The sequence below is a fragment of the Drosophila innubila genome, chromosome X (assembly GCF_004354385.1).
Source record: "Drosophila innubila isolate TH190305 chromosome X, UK_Dinn_1.0, whole genome shotgun sequence".
NCBI classification, from domain to species: domain Eukaryota; kingdom Metazoa; phylum Arthropoda; class Insecta; order Diptera; family Drosophilidae; genus Drosophila; species Drosophila innubila.
In genome coordinates, this window is record NC_047626.1 from 36,580,088 (window position 1) to 36,594,626 (window position 14,539).

Here is a 14,539-nt window from a genome sequence, read left to right on the forward strand (position 1 = left end):
TTCGCATCATTTCGAATGTGCCAGAATTTTCCCATATAATTTCTGTGAATAGAAGAAGAGTCACATCTTTGAAGATGCGACGAATGTTTCGAAAGTGTGACCGTATATCGACTAGTATTTCATAGAAATGTAGTTTTTTTTGGCGAAAAATCGAAAGGGTCGATAAACAACAGAAAAAATTAGGCCGGAAAAATAAAAATAATTGAAAAAAAAAAAACATAAACAGTGAAAAGCGAAAGAAAAAGGAGTGAATAGAAGTGCCAAAAGGTGCCCGAGGTCCGTGAATTTTCTGGTTCGCACAGATAATGTATGTAAGCATGTAAGTAATGTAAAAACGTATTTTAATTATTTTGAATAATTATTTTTATTTATGTGCAGCTAATTGAAACACCTTCCTCAACGTCGGCAGCAGATGAATAACCTTAATAAAAAAGAAAAGCGGTTTCTTCGCAGGCGGAGATCTTGAGGCAGTTGAAGAGGTGCAACGAGACCTGCAGAGAGTCTGGTAGAAATTGCTTGGAGTCGGGACGCCGCGAAAATCAATTATTAGAATTGTTAAAAAAATAATGACTTATAATTTAGCTTGCTTCGATCTCCCTTAGTGAAATCCAAGCAAGGCTGTTTCATGACATTGGTAGGAGCCTCTGCGGGAACTCCGTCTTGTAGAAAGTTGTCATCATTTCTGGCCATTCTTTTTTCATATCCAAAAAAAAGGACAAATATTTTTATGATAGACAGAACAACAGGAAAAATCTCAAAATTTAAACTTTTTATAGTTTTTAAGTTCACATGAATAATGCCATGCATCTATTTTTGTGTTATTGCTGTTTTTGCCGCGATGTTGTCAATTTTTTGACAGTAATAATATTAAAAATCGAAAAGAGTCTAGGTTAAAGAGAAAAACAAAGAGTAAGAGCCCAATACAATGAAAATATATCATTTAAGTGTTTTTCATAAATTTAAAAAGCTTGTAAGCCTTTTAAAAATAGCTTTAAAAAAATAGCATAATTTTCAACGGTGATTTGCAGTAGCCGTTACTGCAATCGCTACTTTGCAATCGGCCTTTTTAATATTGGTTCCCAAATTTTGTGCAAACTTTTTTTGACTCGTTAAAAAGTAATTCGAGTCAACTTTAACAGGTATTTTTTTAAATTTTATTTTTTTTTTAATATTAAATAAATATTTTAAGCGTATATTTAAAAAGTATGACAGAAAGTAAAAAAGTACAGATTTCCGGAAAGAGGATGTTTAAAAAAAATTCAGGCAAATTCATTTAGGAAAGAGACAAATCTGTCCTAAAAAAGGATGAAGTGGGGCAGCATGTATGATAAAAAATACTGCTACTTTTCTGCTCCAGTGAGACATTTTTATCGAAATACATGAATTGCTTATCGAAAGTTTTCTTTGTATCAATGTGCAACTGCAGCAGCAGTATTTCAATTACATACAATTTATTTTATTTTATTAGATAGTTTTGATTTAATCTTTTATCTGTGCTGTTCATAACTTTTATTATCGATAATTCGATTATAAGCTGTTGGCAGATAAATTTATCAAAGCGTTCACCAGGAAGTATCAGTGGCATACAATTTTTGAAATACTTGATCAGGGAACATGTTTTCTGGTGAACGCGAACAATATCAACTAAAATGAATTGCAATACAAAAATAACAGGATTATACCCAATTCACACTAAGCAACATCTGCCATCAAATCTCGTGATGGTCCCATAGTTTTACCCGTGCTGAAATATTTGCTCCCCTTTGATGTTCCTGTCCCATGCGTGTTCAGTCGGTTTCAAGCCGATAGTTATTGAAAGCTACACTAGAAATCTGACATTTGCATATGAAAATGTAAGCAAAATGCATTGCAAAACAAAAACAATAAAAATAAATAATAACAAAGGGTCGAATCATGTAAGTAAAATATAGTATTTGAATTGTTTTCGCTAATATTCAATTTATTAAAGCGATAAAAAAAATAAACTGTTTTGATTCATTTTATGTTTATTTCGTAATAAAAAATGGCAATTTGCAATGGCATACATCTTATTTCATCAGCCGATCTGTAGCTATCCATAATGTATATATTTAAATTGGCAGCCATTAATAACAAGTTGCCGATTGCGTCGAATGCCACCAATATTTATTTATTTAATTTAATTTAATTTTTTTTACTATTTGTCTATTGTGCAGCAATAATAGTGGGCAATTTCTGCTAAAAATTCATTTATTTTTAAATTTAAAATTTGTGTACAATTTCTCATATTCAGACGTCAAGTCCAAAATTGATGGTAGGTAGTAGATGTTCCAGTGTGAAATACAGTTACTGGACATAGAGGAGGATTAAGCCCTAAGGTCAGGCGGCAGCGTAGGCCACCGCCCACACCATGAGATTGAGAGTCTCATGCTTAACCGACTGAGCTAGCCGGGCATAAGCTCACTGCTTCAGGTCCTTGGCATGGAAGATCCCGAGCGGAGTGCCTTGCAGTGTCTCCAACTCATACAGGCTGTTCCCAACTGCCTTCACGATCCGGCACTTGACGTACTTCCGGCAGAATTTGGCGTTAATATTCCGGCGTAAATCGCTGAGCACAAAATTCCGCTTGTACACCTCTTGACCAGGCAAGTAGTGAACCTCTCGAGACTTTAGATTATACCTCCTTTCCGCCTTCTCGTAGGCCTGATGTAGCGCCTCCTGGATCCGCGCTCTATAAATCCGTTGCTTCTCCGAGCGGGCCAACGGTGCTATAGCCGCATCCTCCAAGGCACCTAGCTTCCACGCCAGAGCGTAGTCAGTGCCGCTCAGAAACATGTTCTGCCCAAACATAGCAAAATATGGCGACATTCCTGTGCTCAAATGCACTGCACTGCATAAAGCCGCCTGGATCTCCGGCAATCTTTCATCCCACGTCGTCTGGTCCTTGTTTACGTGAGTCCGAATTGCTGCCAACACGGACTGATTAACACGCTCCGATGCATTCGCCTGAGGCGAGTAATTAGCGGTCTTAACATGGTCGATTCGGTGATTGTTGATCAAGGCTCCGAATTCTTGCGACGTGAACTGTTTCCCGTTATCGGTATGTATTACCTCCGGTACTCCAAACTGCGGAAATATGTCATCCTTCAAAACCTTCACAGTCGCCACCGCCGTCGCTTTTGGTATGGCCCTGAGCCAGACGAACTTTGTTAAATGATCCAGTGCGATGAGAATGTACGCGTTCACTTTCCTCGACCTCGGATACTTTCCCAGGAAATCCAGGTAGAGCTTCTGCATGGGACAGTCCGTGATCACTTTTTATCCCATTGGAGGTCTGGTTATTTGGGTTGTGTGCTTCGTCTCCTTGCACGTGTCACACCCTAACACATACTCCCGCACCTGTACGGTCATCCTCGGCCAGTAATAAAACTGCCGGAGTCTCGCCAGCGTCTTGGCCACACCTCCGTGCATCCTGGTCTCTCCCTCGTGTGCTTGCTGAATGATAGTGCTAGTGATGGCTTCCGGAATCCACAACTTCCACTGGAACTCCTCCGTGTCCTCACGAGCAAATTGAGCGCGTTTAAACAGGAGTCCTTCCTCGACTCGAAGGTCTGGGAACTGTGCTTGGTTCTCTTCCACCAACTGAAGCCGTTCCAAATATTCCTCGCTCTCAAACGCCGTGGTTTCGAAATTGAAGATATTCAGCTCGTCGAACTTGAACGGACGGGACAGCATATCGGCCACCACGTTGTCCTTCCCTTTCCGGTGCTCGATCCTGAATTGGAACGTCTGCAGAGCCATGGACCACCTCGCCAGCCGTCCGCCCAAATCCTTCAGTGTCATCAACCATTGCAGACTGGCGTGATCCGTGATTATGGTGAAGGGCATTAACTCCACGTTGGGTCTGAATCTCTCGACGGCCTTAACCGCTGCCAAGCATTCCTTCTCCGTGACGCTGTAGTTGAGCTGCGCTCCACGGAGCTTTGCTGAGAAGAATGCTATTGGTCTGTCGGAATCTTCGTCATCCCTCTGGAACAACACCGCACCGATACCTACATGGCTTGCGTCACACTGAATAAAATATGGGCGCTTAAAATCCGGGTGAACCAGGACTGGAGCGCAGTTAAGTGCCTTCTTGAGGGCATGGAATGCCGTGATCGCCTTATCTGTCATCTTGAACCTCGTCTTCTCCTTCAAGCAATCCGTCAGTGCTGCAGATAGACCTGAAAAGTCGCGGATGAATCTGCGATACCATCCGGCAGCTCCCAAGAAGCTCCTCAGCTGCCGTACGCTCTTTGGTACTGGAATTTGGAGAATCGCTTTCACCTTTTCTGGATCCGTTCGCAACATCCCCTCGCCGATGACATATACCAGGTACCGAAGGTACTTGAAACAGAAGCTGGATTTCTGCAGCCCGATCGTCAAGTTCGCATCGCTCAGACACTTCGCCACCTTGGATACTAGTTCCATGTGTTCCTCGAACGTTTTGGAGATTATAAGCAGATCATCCAAGTATACAAACACCTTACCTCGGAGTGCCTGGGGTATGACGTGGTCCATCAGTCGACACAACCTTTGTGCAGCGTTGCACAATCCAAACGGCATCATCCGGAATTGATAGAGAGGCCGACCTGGAATTGTGAAAGCTCGATCTTCGGATCGAGCTCTATCCGCCAGAACGCGTGCTTTAAACACGATATCATCCACTCGGCTCAGTATCGACTCGATGTTTTGGAGCGGATAGGCATCCTTCACGGTGACGGCATTCAACTTCTTGGCATCCAAACATAACCGGTTCTTCCCGGGTTTTCTCACCAATGTCATCGGGTCGCTCCACGGACTCTCGCTCGGCTCTATCACTCCGAGTAGCAGCATCTCATCCACCTCTGCATACAGCAATTGCTGGACTGCCGGAGACACCGGATAAAATCGCTCCTTTACGGGCACTGCTCCGTCTACCAGCTGTATAGAGTGCTGCTCCAGGTGAGTCTTCCCTAACCCTTCACGCTCGTACGATCTAAACTTGACCTTTACTGCTTCCAGTCTCTGCTGTTGTGATGCATCCAAAATGTGTGGCTCGACGGGTTCGCTCTTCGTCAAGAACTCTGACTCCACCAAGTCCAATGCCTCGACTCCTACGATGTTAGGTGCAAGTCCGAACTTCCGCCAGAAATCGATACCTAAGTAAAGAGAGAAGAACACATACGGCGTAAGCGATCTTTCCATCTTCGCGTACTGGACCATCGCGTCTACCTTGCCGACGATTTTGTGCCTCGTGCCTCCTGCTGCTTGCACTGTGGTTGTCGTTGGTGTCATCTGCAATCCCAGCTGCTCAAGCAATTCCATTCCGCCTGCTCCCAGCAGACTCACGGACGCTCCTGTGTCCAACAGACCCAACATGAGATGACCTTGCAGCTGTACTTCGGCAAAAGCCCGTCTGTCGCCATTGACCACCATCTTCACCGAATCGCACACCCGTCGGCGCTCCTGACTCCTCGACTCGTATCGTGTTCTGGCTCGCTGCACTCGGGAAGTGGTTCCGGCCTGCGTCTTTTCTTCTGTGGATTGCTGATCGAAAATCCGTGCTCTGGCCTCCTTACCGACCACTTGGGCTCTTTAGGGTGCGTACTACCTCTTAACAATACGATATTCTTTATAGTATCTATGTTTTCCTTATTTTTCGAACTTAAGGCTAAAATGTTATGAGAGGAAGTATCTAGTTTGATGGTGGAACGGCAGAGCACGACTCCTCCCCTTTTGTCCTACCCTGTCGACTGTTTCCCGACTGGCATCTACGGCATTTTGGCAAAACCACATCCGATGACCACACCTGTAACAAAATATGTTACGCACTGAGACTCGCATTCCAAAATGAGTGCCCGCCTTGCGCAGTTCCAGCACGCAAATGATGAAGCCTTCTCGCCACCACTTGTACGCGGCCGATACAGTGCTTCGACAGCTTCTGTCGGCTCATCATTTGGCGTTCTCTCGGGCTCTGGAACAAACGCCTCCTGGATCTGATGTTGCTCCTTGAATGGTCTCTGGGGCGGTGGAACGGTCTGCGGACGACTCCATCTATTGGTCACCCACTTCTCAGCGTCATGACACTCATCACGTAGCATCTCCCAGTTCGTTATGTACATCGGTTAGATCACTCGCGATATGCTGTCCTTAATGTTGACTGTGATCACCTTGATCAGGTCACGGTCCGAGAAGGGGGTGTCCAACCTGGATCTGAGAGCCAGCATCTCTTGCAAGTATTCGTCGACGCTTTCGCCCGGTCGTTGACGACGTTCCTGAGCTCCTGCTCTTTTCGAAGCTGGATTTTCGGGTCTGGAACTGGATTTGCAACGCATATCGCAAATTAGGCCAATCCATCGTCTGCCCGGTCCTCATGCATCCAGAACCAACTTCGCTCGATCGTCCACTAGCAGGTGGAAATCTCGATCACCTCTGATCAGGGCAACTGGTAAGCTTTCTGCATGTGCTCCACGCGAAAGATAAACTCTTACCGGCATACTTTAGAGCTTCCATCAAACGTCAGCCCCAGCGATGAACCAGTACCGGGATCTGATCTGGACCCGCGTTCGTCGTTTGACCCTGGAGAACCGGCCCGGTGTCGCCTCTCTGCTCGTGGCTTGACTGTCGACTCCGGCACCCGGGGCTCTGCTGCTTTTCCAGTTTCCCTCCTGTCCATCCATTTCCGGCGCCGTTGATTGCCCCGCAGAGCCGCAGTGATCCTGCTGGTTCTTAAGTGGCTTTCTTGAGGCGATCCGCTTGCTTCGTGTTCTTAATGGTCCTGACATCCATCATAAACCCTAGCATCTCTTTGTTGCGGAACAAGATCTGCAAATTCTGCTGACACTGCATCGACCTGCAGCTCGGTCAGTCTCCAAAGCCTGGAACAAGGCGACGTTTATTGCCGATCGGATCTCACTCGGGAGTTCGTAGGGCGCTGCATTCCTTCTGGATTGACCCACTGCACCGGCATTCACCTGATTCAGGCAATTCGGAAATAGCGTTGCTTCGGTACTGTACATACCATGACTTGTGCCCCCACGGCACCCTGTAGTGACCTATCCGACTCCATTGGTGGCAAATCTTGCTTTTCAGCCTCTAATTCAGCGCTGTGTTTAGCAGACTGCGCCCGCGTCGTGACACCCAGTTCCTCCAGTAATTTCTATTCCGGATATAATCAAGGCTGCGTCTTAATTTGCGCTCTGCGACTGGTTGCCTTTGTTTTCGAGCTCATTTCCTGTTTATCCCATTTCAATAACTGGCCTACCTCCAAATATTTTCTTGCTAATCTGTGAATGTTCTTTTTCTAGCACTGGTTCCCTTACCATTTAACTCTGTTATTTATTTTACTTATTTAATTTAATTTTGTCTTTATAAATATCTGTGCTTTTGGTTTAACCAAAATAATAAATATAACGATTCATAAATAACAATTAATTTATAACAAATAATAGATAACAATAATAAATAACAATAAAATAAATAACAAAGAAAATGTACGAATTATTTTAATTCTATATTTATATATATATATTATTTGATTTTCTATATAAATACCTTTAAAATATTCCTAAAATAAATTTTACTAATATGTATCAGCAAGAAAATTCAACAAAATAAATAGAACAATTATTTGTTTCACTAATTGCTAATTAATTTTAATTGAAAAATAAATAGCTGTCAACAAACAAAAAAAAAAAACATAAACACCAATCACGAACTATCGTATGCACAATTCATAGAAAAATTGGGTGAGATGAATATGGGCGGTGTGGGTATTTGTCGGTAATACTGTTGCTTCTGCTTGCCAGCAGGCTCCAACAAACATGTCGGCTTCATTGGTCTATGGAACGGTAGCGATACTAGACACTGATCAGACTGGACAACAAGCGTAAAGGCAAGCAAATCCAAAACGTGGACCACAGTACGAAGTCTTTAGCATATTTTAGCAGATTGGACATGAATGGTTCCATTCTGACCAGCTCCTTAGTTCGACCATTTGTAATCACTATCATCTTTCACCCAAGCACGATACCTGACATCCCAACCGCAGCGCGACAGGTGAGGCATTGTGGTCCTCCTCGCGGTCCAACAAAGCTGGTTGTCCGATGATGTACTGGGCAAAGATCAACGATAGTTTCTATAAAAAATATTTTAATATTCAAATCGGCCGCCTGCTTAGGACACCTTCAACCTGCATCCTTTTCCATTGGGCACCATTTGTTATGAACCGACTTATGAATCGCAGCCAAATATCGATTTGCCGGCTAACTATCGGTATACTCAGGGATGAGTACGACCATCGATACTTGGCGAGTCGGGTAACAATAATTTATATTTTTACTAATCGGAATAATACTCCGACTTTGGTCTCATAACACCTTCACGGACAACTGCTGGCAAGGATTAGGTGAACAGATGTTGTTATCCACCTGAACGATCGCCCTCCCAACCTATAGTCGGCTTTTAATAGTTCAAAGCCGACTCCTACTCCAAACCTACCCAACCTCACCACATACCCATCTCACCCGAATAAATAAATTTAATTAATCATTTCTTTAAACGTTATAAAATTTAATTAATATTAATTATAATTATCCTTAACATTTTAACCATTATTATTTAAATTGCATTCGATACTTCGTGCCTCGATATTTACAAATAACAACTAACAAAATTCACGGAATACCCTTAACAAACAAATGTAAGCAAGCCACAAAATCCAACTATCTGGCAACCCCGCATTCGCTGGTGGCGCGAGCAGAAAATTAGTTGAATGTGGAAAAATATGCAAGTGCGTAATTGTGGATAAATGTACAAGTAAGTTAATATCTAGTATCATTAATTATAATATGTTTGTGTTGTAAAAATATAATTGTGTGTTTAAATTGTAAATGTTATGTTTTGTGTAACATGGCCTTCCCTAACCAAAAGAGCTCTTGTGGGTCAGAGGGGGGGCATCAACAATGGCAATTTCAAATTAAGTACATATATGCATATACGGGCGCACATATACATTAACAATATTGATACAATTTACAATCTATCTGCAGCAGTGGACATCAATCAACGCTCTTCGATGGGTGTCTGGCCAAAGCAGCCGCGGATGGAGCAGGCGAGCAAGGAGGATGACGCAGGTGTCGGCTGCCAAGTGATAGAAAAGTGGAGATCCTGAGTCCCAGGCGCCAACGCAGGCCACCGCCCACACCCTGAGATTAAGAGTCTTATGCTCTACCGACTGAGCTAGCCGGGCATAAGCTCACTGCTTCAGGTCCTTGGCATGGAAGATCCCGAGCGGAGTGCCTTGCAGTGTCTCCAACTCATACAGGCTGTTCCCAACTGCCTTCACGATCCGGCACTTGACGTACTTCCGGCAGAATTTAGGTTAATATTCCATGCAAATCGCTGAGCACAAAATTCCGCTTGTACACCTCTTGACCAGGCAAGTAGTGAACCTCTCGAGACTTTAGATTATACCTCCTTTCCGCCTTCTCGTAGGGTCTGATGTAGCGCCTCCTGATCCGCTCTATAAATCCGTTGCTTCCGAGCGGGCCAACGGTGCTATAGCCGCATCCTCCAAGGCACCTAGCTTCCACGCCAGAGCGTAGTCAGTGCCGCTCAGAAACATGTTCTGCCCAAACATAGCAAAATATGGCGACATTCCTGTGCTCAAATGCACTGCACTGCATAAAGCCGCCTGGATCTCCGGCAATCTTTCATCCCACGTCGTCTGGTCCTTGTTTACGTGAGTCCGAATTGCTGCCAACACGGACTGATTAACACGCTGATGCATTCGCCTGAGGCGAGTAATTAGCGGTCTTAACATGGTCGATTCGGTGATTGTTGATCAAGGCTGGAATTCTTGCGACGTGAACTGTTTCCGTTATCGGTATGTATTACCTCCGGTACTCCAAACTGCGGAAATATGTCATCCTTCAAAACCTTCACAGTCGCCACCGCTGTCGCTTTTGGTATGGCCCTGAGCCAGACGAACTTTGTTAAATGATCCAGTGCGATGAGAATGTACGCGTTCACTTTCCTCGACCTCGGATACTTTCCCAGGAAATCCAGGTAGAGCTTCTGCATGGACAGTCCAGATCACTTTTTTTCCCATTGGAGGTCTGGTTATTTGGGTTGTGTGCTGTCTCCTGCACGTCACACCCTAACACATACTCCCGCACCTGTACGGTCATCCTCGGCCAGTAATAAAACTGCCGGAGTCTCGCCAGCGTCTTGGCCACACCTCCGTGCATCCTGGACTCTCCTCTCTCTGTGTTCCTCGAACGTTTTGGAGATTATAAGCAGATCATCCAAGTATACAAACACCTTACCTCGGAGTGCCTGGGGTATGACGCGGTCCATCAGTCGACACAACCTTGTGCAGCGTTGCACAATCCAAACGGCATCATCCGGAATTGATAGAGAGGCCGACCTGAATTGTGAAAGCTCGATCTTCGGATCGAGCTCTATCCGCCAGAACGCGTGCTTTAAACACGATATCATCCACTCGGCTCAGGATCGACTGATGTTTTGGAGCGGATAGGCATCCTTCACGGTGACGGCATTCAACTTCTTGGCATCCAAACATAACCGGTTCTTCCCGGTTTTTCACCAATGTCATCGGGTCGCTCACGGACTCTCGCTCGGCTCTATCACCTGAGTAGCAGCATCTCATCCACCTCTGCATACAGCAATTGCTGGACTGCCGGAGACACCTGGATAAAATCGCTCCTTTACGGGCACCTCCGTCTACCAGCTGTATAGAGTGCTGCTCCAGGTGAGTCTTCCCTAACCCTTCACGCTCGTACGATCTAAACTTGACCTTTACTGCTTCCAGTCTGCTGTTGTGATGCATCCAAAATGTGTGGCTCGACGGGTTCGCTCTTCGTCAAGAACTCTGACTCCACCAAGTCCAATGCCTCGACTCCTACGATGTTAGGTGCAAGTCCGAACTTCCGCCAGAAATCGATACCTAAGTAAAGGGGCTGCTGGAGAGAAGAACACACATACGGCGTAAGCGATCTTCCATCTTCGCGTACTGGACCATCGCGTCTACCTTGCCGACGATTTTGTGCCTCGTGCCTCCTGCTGCTTGCACTGTGGTTGTCGTTGGTGTCATCTGCAATTCCAGCTGCTCAAGCAATTCCATTCCGCCTGCTCCCAGCAGACTCACGGACGCTCCTGTGTCCAACAGACCCAACATGAGATGACCTTGCAGCTGTACTTCGGCAAAAGCCCGTCTGTCGCCATTGACCACCATCTTCACCGAATCGCACACCCGTCGGCGCTCCTGACTCCTCGACTCGTATCGTGTTCTGGCTCGCTGCACTCGGGAAGTGGTTCCGGCCTGCGTATTTTCTTCTGTGGATTGCTGATCGAAAATCCGTGCTCTGGCCTCCTTACCGACCACTTGGGCTCTTTAGGGTGCGTACTACCTCTTAACAATACGATATTCTTTATAGTATCTATGTTTTCCTTATTTTTCGAACTTAAGGCTAAAATGTTATGAGAGGAAGTATCTAGTTTGATGGTGGAACGGCAGAGCACGACTCCCTTTGTCCTACCCTGTCGACTGTTTCCCGACTGGCATCTACGGCATTTTGGCAAAACCACATCCGGATGACCACACCTGTAACAAAATATGTTACGCACTGGAGACTCGCATTCCCAAAATGAGTACCCGCCTTGCGCGCAGTTCCAGCACGCAAATGATGAAGCCTTCTCGCCACCACTTGTACGCGGCCGATACAGTGCTTCGACAGCTTCTGTCGGCTCATCATTTGGCGTTCTCTCGGGCTCTGGAACAAACGCCTCCTGGATCTGATGTCGCCTTGAATGGTCTCTGGGGCGGTGGAACGGTCTGCGGACGACTCCATCTATTGGTCAGCCATTTCTCAGCGTCATGACACTCATCACGTAACATCTCCCAGTTCGTAATGTACATCGGATAGATCACACGGGATCTGATCTGGATTCAGCGCGTTCGGTCGTGTTTCACCCTGGAGAGCCGGCCCGGTGTCGCCTTTCTCGTGGCTTTAAAGTCGACTCTCATATGGGCTCTCTGCTGCCTTTCCAGTTCCCTGCTGTCCATTCAATTTCCGGCACCGTGTTGAGCCGTCTGCTTTGCGGGAGCCGCGAGTGATCCTGCTGGTTCTTTAAGTGGTTTTCCTTGAGGGGATCCGCTTGCTTCGTGTTTCTAATGGTATCCTGGATATCCATCATAAGCCGTAGCATCTCTTTGCGGAACTGGGCCGTAAGATCTGCAAATTCTGCTGACAATTGCATCGACCTCGCAGCTCGGTCAGTCTCCAAAGCCTGGCACAAGGCGACGTTTATTGCCGACCGAATCTCACTCGGGAGTTCGTAGGGCACTGCATTCCCTTCGGGATTGACCCACTGGGCACCGGCAGCCTCTAATTCAGTGCTGTGTTTAGCAGACTGCGACCGCGTCGTGACACCCAGTTCCTCTATTCCGATATAATCAAGGCTGCGTCTTAATTTGCGCTCTGCCTACTGATTGCCTTTGTTGGCCGAGCTCATTCCCTGTTTATCCTGTTTCTATAACTGTCCTACTCGAAATATTTTCTTGCTAATCTGTGAATGTTATTTTTCCTAGCACTGGTTCTCCTTACCAATTAAATTTGTTATTTATTTAATTTAATTTTACGTATTTATAAATATATGTCCTTTTGGTTTAACCAAAATAATAACAAAGGAAAATGTATATATATATACGATTTTATAAATAAATACCTATAAAATATTCCGGGACTTAATCAGGGCTAGGAACGGCGACGCAGATTAGACATGTTGGTTTCATTCTGGGACCAGTTCCTATGCCTGACTACTAACTATCGGCATCTTTACCTAAGCACGACACTGAACAACACAGCCATGGCAGCGACAACTAACACGCCGGCTGCTCGTGACTGGATGATCGGGACAATGGAACTCTAATCTCCCTAACCTCCTACCTATTTGTCAAATCCCCGATTCCTGCGGAAAATTCCAGATTTGGCAGCCCCGAGAAGAATAAAAAAAAACAAACGAAAATTGGCATTCGGAACTGCGCATAAAGTAATTTTTATGTTCAAAGAAGCTCACCCTTTTTGCGCACAGTGCACAATGCCAATTTTGATTTTTTTTTTTTATTTAAAATTTTTATATTAAACTGAATTTTGTTTGTCACAAAATTGCATATCAGAAATTGCTTTCGTCACTAGACTTTTACCTCCTGTAGAGGTTTTTTTTGTAAAGTTTTGTTCCAAAAGTGTGCAAATGCCAAGCGCGCTAAGTCAACCAAAATTTCCGCCAATTTAATAAATGCAACAGCTGACTAAACACCTGACTTAAAAGCCCGATAAAATTTGCAGTAATAGCGAAAATAATTATCCACTGACTGACTTAGCATTGTAGAGCCCAAACGGTTTGACGTACGACCTTGAAACTTGGCCACAATAATCTTTAGATAATTTCATCGGGAGATAAGTCGGCGTATTGCCAAATTCGACCTTTTTAAATCAAAACTACTGTTTGTTTTGTTTGCATTTTTGTTGTTGTTTGTAGCGGGCTTAGTACTTAGGTAGTGCAGAGAGTGTTGTCGTTGATTCACTTGCACGGGGTCGCAAGTTCGAACCCAGACCGAGAAGGATTTTATCTTTATTTTTAAATTTCATTTTATTAACATTTTTATAAATTTTACGATTGTCCAATTTCAAGGGCAGCTGGCAGCGGGAATATAATTATTCTTTTTCTTTCAAAGAATGTTATGTTACATAAATTTGTTGCTACTTATTACATTGAGAATTCTCAAATAACTGATAACTAATAATAACGACGAACGGTAAAAAACGTAGTGGGCGTGTGGATTTGTATAAGAAGGTATCATGTCATTTGGCAGGTACTGATTACTGATCCATCAGAAATAGGGAAAAAAAAACCTGCCGAATAAACTCAATGTTGAAAAAGCGACCCTTTGCTCTTAAACGACAGAAACTGCAGTTTAAATGCCTTCACTTTCAATTTGTATACTATTATACGTTTATTCTATTCGTACATGCAAGCACGTTATTATGATCAGATTTCGGAATCAATTATTTTGTGTGGTGCCCGTGTTACAGAATATATTATAGATAACTAGTCGGTTGGTGCTACAGTCGAGCATACTGACTGTCGGAGACCCCGTACTTACTATTCAAAAACTAATAATGGAAAAAATTAAAAAATGTTTAGTTAACTTAAATGCATATTCTATCAAATTCGTTACAATGTCTCATAAGACATAAAAGATTTTCATACTAAGACTTGAGTTTCGGCCGATCGGTCCTATGACATCTATATGATATAGTGGTCCGATTTGAACCAACTTTGGACAGGATATATAAAACCAAGTTTTATGCATATTTAATCAGTTAAGACTTCATTTTCACCCGATCGGTCCTATGACAGCTATATGATATAGTTGACCGATTAGAACCAACTAAGGATGTATAAGACTAACTTAAATGCATATTATATTATTTTGGTTACCATGTCTCATAAA